General features: G+C 45.5%; 1 pseudogene; it reads left to right on the top strand.

Moving 5' to 3' along the window:
• The first annotated feature begins 4,889 nt into the window (after positions 1-4,889).
• LOC123171442 (uncharacterized) lies at positions 4,890-8,380 on the top strand (annotated as a pseudogene).
• The last annotated feature ends 336 nt before the right edge of the window (positions 8,381-8,716 follow it).

Raw genomic sequence — 8,716 nt, 5'->3', positions numbered from 1 at the left:
GAGGGAGAGGTGTTGTAGGGGGAGAGGGAGGCGCCAAGGGCTAGGGTACAGCAGCCCTCCCTCCCCCCCCTTTATATAGGCCCCCTGGAGGGGGGGCGCCGGCCCTGGAACCCATCTACAAGGGGGGGCGGCGGCCAGGGGGGAAACTTCCCCCCAAGTCAAGTGGGGCGCCCCCCACCCCCAGGGTTTCCAACCCTAGGCGCAGGGGGAGGCCCATGGGGGCGCCCCAGCCCACTAAGGGCTGGTTCCCTTCCCACTTCAGCCCATGGGGCCCTCCGGGATAGGTGGCCCCACCCGGTGGACCCCCGGGACCCTTCCGGTGGTCCCGGTACAATACCGATAACCCCCGAAACTTTCCCGGTGGCCGAAACTGGACTTCCTATATATAATTCTTCACCTCCAGACCATTCCGAAACTCCTCGTGACGTCCGGGATCTCATCCGGGACTCCGAACAACTTTCGGGTTTCCGCATACTAGTATCTCTACAACCCTAGCGTCACCGAACCTTAAGTGTGTAGACCCTACGGGTTCGGGAGACATGCAGACATGACCGAGACGCCTCTCCGGTCAATAACCAACAGCGGGATCTGGATACCCATGTTGGCTCCCACATGTTCCACGATGATCTCATCGGATGAACCACGATGTCGAGGATTCAATCAATCCCGTATACAATTCCCTTTGTCAAACGGTATGTTACTTGCCCGAGATTCGATCGTCGGTATCCCAATACCTTGTTCAATCTCGTTACCGGCAAGTCTCTTTACTCGTACCGTAATGCATGATCCCGTGGCTAACTCCTTAGTCACATTGAGCTCATTATGATGATGCATTACCGAGTGGGCCCAGAGATACCTCTCCGTCATACGGAGTGACAAATCCCAGTCTCGATCCGTGCCAACCCAACAGACACTTTCGGAGATACCCGTAGTGTACCTTTATAGTCACCCAGTTACGTTGTGACGTTGGGTACACCCAAAGCACTCCTACGGCATCCGGGAGTTACACGATCTCATGGTCTAAGGAAAAGATACTTGACATTGGAAAAGCTCTAGCAAACGAACTACACGATCTTTTATGCTATGCTTAGGATTGGGTCTTGTCCATCACATCATTCTCCTAATGATGTGATCCCGTTATCAATGACATCCAATGTCCATAGTCAGGAAACCATGACTATCTGTTGATCAACGAGCTAGTCAACTAGAGGCTTACTAGGGACACGTTGTGGTCTATGTATTCACACATGTATTACGATTTCCGGATAACACAATTACAGCATGAACAATAGACAATTATCATGAACAAAGAAATATAATAATAACCATTTATTATTGCCTCTAAGGCATATTTCCAACAGTACGTACACCGTTTCCATTCCACGGCTGTAAAAGTTTTCAACTAATGGCCTTAGGTACACATCAATGTCGTTGCCGGGTTGCTTAGGGCATTGGATGAGAACTGGCATCATAATGAACTTCCGCTTCATGCACATCCAAGGAGGAAGGTTATACATACATAGAGTCACGGGCCAGGTGCTGTGATTGCTGCTCTGCTCCCCGAAAGGATTAATGCCATCCGCGCTTAAACCAAACCATACGTTCCTTGGGTCAGCTGCAAACTCAGCCCAGTACTTTCTCTCGATTTTTCTCCAGTGCGACCCGTCAGCGGGTGCTCTCAACTTCCCGTCTTTCTTACGGTCCTCACTGTGCCATCGCATCAACTTGGCATGCTCTTCGTTTCTGAACAGACGTTTCAACCGTGGTATTGTAGGAGCATACCACATCACCTTCGGAGGAACCCTCTTCCTGGGGGGCTCGCCGTCAACATCACCAGGGTCATCTCGTCTGATCTTATACCGCAATGCACCGCATAACGGGCATGCGTTCAGATCCTTTTACGCACCGCGGTAGAGGATGCAGTCATTAGGGCATGCATGTATCTTCTGCACCTCCAATCCTAGAGGGCATACGACCTTCTTTGCTGCGTATGTACTGTCGGGCAATTCGTTATCCTTTGGAAGCTTCTTCTTCAATATTTTCAATAGCTTTTCAAATCCTTTGTCAGGCGCAGCATTCTCTGCCTTCCACTGCAGCAATTCTAGTACGGTACCGAGCTTTGTGTTGCCATCTTCGCAATTGGGGTACAACCCTTTTTGTGATCCTCTAACATGCGATCGAACTTCAGCTTCTCCTTTTGACTTTCGCATTGCATCCTTGCATCGACAATGACCCGGCGGAGATCATCATCATCAGGCACTGGTTCCTCTTGATCTTCAGCAGCTTCCCCCCTTGCAGCATCATTGGGCACATCGTCTGGTTCCTCTTGATCTTCAGCAGCTTCCCCCGTTGCAGCATCACCATATTCAGGGGGCACATAGTTGTCATCGTCATCTTCTTCTTCGCCGTCTTCCATCATAACCCCTATTTCTCCGTGCCTCGTCCAAACATTATAGTGTGGCATGAAACCCTTGTAAAGCAGGTGGGTGTGAAGGATTTTCCGGTTAGAGTAAGACTTCGTATTCCCACATGTAGGGCATGGACAACACATAAAACCATTCTGCTTGTTTGCCTCAGCCACTTCGAGAAAATCATGCACGCCCTTAATGTACTCGGAGGTGTGTCTGTCACCGTACATCCATTGCCGGTTCATCTGCGTGCATTATATATAATTAAGTGTGTCAAAAACCATTACAGAACATCATGAATAGATAATTAAGTGACCAAATTAATAGAAGTTCATCATCACATTAAAACCAAAGTACATACATAGTTCTCATCTAACAACATATATATAGCCCTCCAGAGCATCTAATTAATTAAACCATACATTGAAATTATGTAAAACATTTCAATGCAAAAACAAATGCGATCATAATCGCAACCAAGGTAACAATTGATCCAACGGCATAATGATACCAAGCCTCGATATGAATGGCATATTTTCTAATCTTTCTAATCTTCAAGCGCATTGCATCCATCTTGATCTTGTGATCATCGACGACATCCGCAACATGCAACTCCAATATCATCTTCTCCTCCTCAATTTTTTTTTATTTTTTCCTTCAAGTAATTGTTTTCTTCTTCAACTAAATTTAACCTCTCGACAATAGGGTCGGTTGGAATTTCCGGTTCAACCACCTCCTAGATAAATAAAATCTATGTCACGTTGGTCGGCATATTTTTCATAAACAATAAATGAACCAAATAGTTATAAAAAGATAATATATACCACATCCGAATCATAGACAGGACGAGGGCCGACGGGGGCGGATACCAAAACCATCGCACTATGTAATAAGAAGGAATAATAAAAGTAACAAAATTAGACAAGTATCTATCTAAAGTAAGAATTTTTTTCTTTCAGAAAGAAGATAAGAACAAGAGGCTCACCACGGTGGTGCTGGCGACGAGATCGGCGCGGGCGATCGACGGCGGTGAAGACGGGGACGGGACGTGACGGACCGCTAAACCTAGACAAATCTCGGGGAAAATGGAGCTCGGAGGTCGAGTTTCGAGAGGAGAAAGATTAACTAGTGTGGCTCAGACATTTCATCGAACACCTCATGTGCATAGGAGGTGAGCTAGAGCACCCAAATGCCCTCCCCTCGCCGGCCAGAAAAAACAGAGTACTGTGGAGTGCTCTGCTGTGGCGATGGGGTATATATAGGAAACACATTGGTCCCGGCCGGTGGCACCAACCGGGACTAAAGGGGGGGCATTGGTCCCGGTTGGTGCCACGAACCGGTACGCATGCCCCCCTTTAGTCCCGGTTGGTGGCACCAACCGGGACCAAAGGCCTTGTGCTGCCCGCATCAAAATTTTAGTCCCACCTCGCTAGTTGAGAGAGCTCGAGAGTGGTTTATAAGCGCTGTTGCGCCCACCCTCTCGAGCTCCTCTCAACTGCAGGCTTTCGGGCCTAACCCTTCTCTTGCCTGTGGGGCCTACTGGGCCTTCTGCGGGCCTGAATCCTGGCCCATGGATGGGTTTCAAGTCATATTCAGGCCGTGGTGGCCCAGTAGGTGGCATAATTTTTTTCCCTGTTTTTTGTTTTCTCTTTTGCTTTATTTATTTTGTTTTGTTTCTACTTACAACAAAAAACTTATTTATTTTATTCCATTTTGTTTCTAATTACTTATGTATTTTACTTTATTTCTTTTGCTTTATTTATTTTATTAAGGTTTATTTATTTTATTTACTATAGTTTATTTTATTTAATTTTATTAAGGTTTATTTATTTTTATTTAGTTTATTAAGGTTTGTTTATTTTATTTACTATAAAAAATGAACATAGATGCGCCTATAGAGAAAATTCAACCTAAATTCATAATAAATTTCTATGAAATTCAAAGAAATTTACTCTGAATTTAGTCAAATTCCCTGTATAAGGGCATCTATTTTCACTTTGGGAGGAGCTCAACAAGGTAGAGAGGGACGGGCTTATATACTGGTGTGAGCGCCCTTCGGTTGGCGAGGTGGGACTAAACTCTGACCGCAACTAGGACCAACCCTTTAGTCCCGGTTTGTGGTATGAACCAGGACTAAAGGGTGAGCCTCTGGTCCCGGTTCAAGCCACCAATCGGGACCAATGGTGGTGGGCCAGGAGCGAGGCCCATTGGTCCCGGTTTGTCCCACCAACCGGGACCAAAGGGGACGGACGAACCGGGACCAATGCCCCCACGAGGCCCGGCAGGCCCCTGGCCGCACGAACCGGGACCAATGCTCACATTAGTCCCGGTTCGTGACTGAACCGGGACTAATGTGAATATTGCCCTGTGACCAAAGCCCAGTTTTCTACTAGTGAGGTGTTTCTGGCAGATCGACCGATTGCAGATGCGGAGTTCCTATTTCGCCATTAACCCGTGGATCCTCACTCCCTGCAGCAGCCCATGGAAGAGGCGGCGGCGGCGGCGACGGGAAAGCTGGGCAGGTTGGAGCACCACCACGGCGCCGCCGACACGCCGTCCTTCCGGATGGAGAACCTGCCCGTGGTAAGTGGCTGGTAACTTCCATTCCGTCAGTTCAGTTCAGTTCCTCTGTTCCCCCCTTCCATTACAGCAAGGGAAATAAAGTGTTTGCTGAAATAACTGATTTTTGGTGTGGTGCTTGTTGTGTTCTCCACGGATCTGAACCTCTAAAGCAAAAATATATTGGTGCTCTGTTTGAGTTGTTGCCCAGGGGCTTCAACTATTGCCCACTTCATGAATCATTTTAAGCGAGGCTCGATGTTTTAGGCCATCTTGTTTAACTTTTTATCATGATGAATATGAATCAACTTTCTGAAAAAGATCTCTTTTTCACCTCATTGTGTCTACCAGTGGCAGTTAGTTCTAGCAGAAATTCAACCTGCCCACAAATTCAGCTCCTTTCTTGTTGCAGGAGGTTCAATCCGTTATAATGTCACTGCTTCCACTGAAAGAGGCTGTGAGGACAAGCATTGTTTCAACAAGTTGGAGAATGCTCTGGACATTCCACTGTGATATATGTTTTGATGGTCCCAATGATCCGGATTCTGACAACGATGACGAGTTCGCTGGTCAGGATACTACCAAAATGAAACGAACAAAGTTCATTGAGACTGTAAATTCGGTTATTCAACAGCACAGTGGGATTTTTTTGGAAATGGAGGCATGCCCCCGGCCTCTGCATCATGATGATGCATGCGGCCATCTTATTAACAATCCAGAATCGTCATAAAAGTCTTACAGCTCACAAAACGGAGCAGAATAAAGTATCAAAAAAAGGAAAAATACATGTGAACCATGTCAACCGGCACAATGAAGATAAAAAGGATAAGCTCTCTAGACTCCTATCCTGTTATGCGAGCGTCATCCGAACCGGTTGAAGATAACCCGAGCTACCATCTCCCATTGGTTGCACCCAGTAACCAAAGGCTCCCTGGAGTCCATAGGAGTGAGTAAGGACCACGTACGGATCCAAGATGTGGCTCTGAAGACAACCTGCAAAAAAGTTAAAGTGTGTTGTCTGTTAAAAATCATATCATTCCTGCAGTTCCATATAGCCCATAATAGCGCACATATTCCAATCCGAATACGAGCCGCAGTAATCTGATAAACCCCAGCTAACCACGTCCCAAACAAAGACGCAATATCAACTGGAGGATTAATATTAAAAGCTATATGAATCGTTCTCCAAAGTAACTTAGCAAGTGGGCATTCAGTATTGTTTCGTCATGATCACAAAAACAGCACCGCAAAGATCCTACCCATCGCCTCTTAATTAAGTTGTCCTTTGTGAGTATCACTTGCTTGTGAACAAACCACATGAAGATTTTAATACGCAAAGGAATCTTAACTTTCCAAATGTGCAGCGACCTTGATAGGGGGCCAAAGTTAATGAGATCCATATAAAAAGATTTCACCGTAAACCTCCCATTCGTAGTTAATTTCCATTGTATTGAATCCGGCTGATCGGAGAGTTGAACTTCTATCGATCTCCGAACCAGGTGCATCCAGGCGGTCCATCTCTCACCAACTAATACACGTCTGAATTGGATGTTCAAGGGAATTGTTTGAAGGACGGTACCCACGTAATCCTCCTTACGTTGCACAATATTATAGAGTGTAGGATATTGGATGGCCAAGGGCGTCTCTCCTAGCCACGTGTCCTCCCAAAATCTTGTTGACATTCCATTGCCAACCAAGAATTTGACCCTACGAAAGAACAGGTTCTTCGTGCGCATAAGTCCCTTCCAGAACGGCGAGTCAGTCGGTCTCATGGTAACCTGGGCTAGTGTTTTCGAGTGCAGATACTTATTTCACAAGAGTTGAGACCATATGCCCTCCGGCTCAGTCTCTAGTCTGTAGAGCCATTTGCTCATAAGACATTTGTTCTTGATTTTTAAGTTTTCAATACCGAGACCCCCTTTGTCTTTAGGTCGGCAAATGATATCCCATCGCGCGAGACGGTATTTCCGCTTGGCCTCATCAGACTGCCAAAAGAAGCGGGATCTAAAGAAATCAAGTCGCTTGCGAACTCCTTTCAGAATTTCGAAGAACGACAGTAGGAACATCGGCATACTAGTCAGTACTGAGTTAATAAGTTTAGCATCCGGTGTCGCCTGCCCAAAGAAGACGCTCATCATCTTGACAGGTGGATTTCGTTTGCCACTTCATGGAAGGCAAAGATAATACATTTTGATCTGATAATAATTGATTGGCCATTAGAAGAAGCTCACCACTTCCCTCTGGAGGCCTTAGATTCACAAGGTTGCTGATTTGTGCAGTCCTTATTTCTCGCTAGTGTTTCTATAAAGCCAAACTCAGTAATATCTGGCTTTACAATACTCAGAAGGCTTGTTATGGAATTTGTTAAGATATTAGGAGATTTTCCAGGCTTGCTAGCAAAATGTTCAGTACTTGAGGACTTAGAGATCATCGGGTGCTATGGTGTGGACAACTTAATCGTACCACACAAACTCGATAAACTTCAACATTTGCTGATTGCCGGAATGGACATCCAGATGGTTGAGTTTCATGCTACTGATCTTGCTCATTTTGAGTACAAAGGGCGAGTGATCCCTATAGTCCTTCATGGTTGCTCGAAACTAGCGAAGGCAACAATGAAGTTTAATGGCACTAAAGCACTGGCACATGCATTCACTGCAGTTCCAAGCATTTTGCCAGTGAAGACATTACATCTGCAAGCTTTCATATCAAAATATGCACAGGTTAGCTGGTCTTTCTTTTATTTTGTTCACCTCATAGTTCTTCAAAGTTGGTGTTACTGTCAGCGTCATCTTATTCGTTTGGGTCATGTTTCAGTTGCAGAAGCTGCCAGCAAGACAACAGGGAATGTTTTTGCATTTGAGGCATATGACTTGTCAATTAATTGTCAACTCTAACGACCCAAATGGTGATAATGGAGTTCTTCAATTGGCCAATTGTTTGGATGTTGCACCCGGACTGGAGACGTTGCACTTGCATGTGAGTGAAATTTTATTTATTTAAAACGATTAATATAAAGACCTTCAAGGACAAAACTGTATTTTTATTAGTTTGACCAATGATTGCAAGCTTCCAATGCAGATGCTCTGTGCGATATCAAGTAGTTTCTCCAGCGGTGAGGTGGCGGGTATGCGCCACCATGATCATCTCATATCAAGACGGTCTTCATGAGCGGGTTTCGCTGTTACACGGCTCAGATTGAGTTGGCATGTTGTATCTTGGGAAGTGCTTCTGTTCTTGAACAGCTGATAATAGAACCAAGGATGAGAGACACGATATGGCCGGGTAATTGTTCTAGGTTTAATACTGGCCTCGAAGAAATTTCACCGGGGATCTGTGAATGGGCACAGCTCACGTCAAAGCGTTTTGGTAAGGCGGTCAACGTCTTGGCTGCTCCCCTTCATAGTGAGTAAACCAATCCTTTTCCCATCTTATGTAGTACTACTACTGAATAATATTTGATAGTCTGCAATCTGCAGCATTTTAGTGTAGCTGGGAGAAGTTTATTCATTCATGTAATGTTTCTGTAGTGACTTTTTGGTTACTATTCATGACTTTGTGCCTTTGTCAGCCCCTCTTTTAGAGAGGGAAAAAAGCTAATCTATGTCTATCATGTTCCTTTTCCTTCCTTTCTCATCATGCCTTATTTCAACCTGTATTTAAGAGGGTTATTTCTCCTGGTGCGCTATCCACTAGTAGAAAACTGGGCTTTGGTCACAGGGCAATATTCACATTAGTCCCGGTTCAGT

This window comes from Triticum aestivum, chromosome 7D (assembly GCF_018294505.1).
Source record: "Triticum aestivum cultivar Chinese Spring chromosome 7D, IWGSC CS RefSeq v2.1, whole genome shotgun sequence".
NCBI classification, from domain to species: domain Eukaryota; kingdom Viridiplantae; phylum Streptophyta; class Magnoliopsida; order Poales; family Poaceae; genus Triticum; species Triticum aestivum.
Note: the sequence above shows the minus strand (reverse complement) of the source record. Positions and strands in the feature narration are given on the sequence as shown.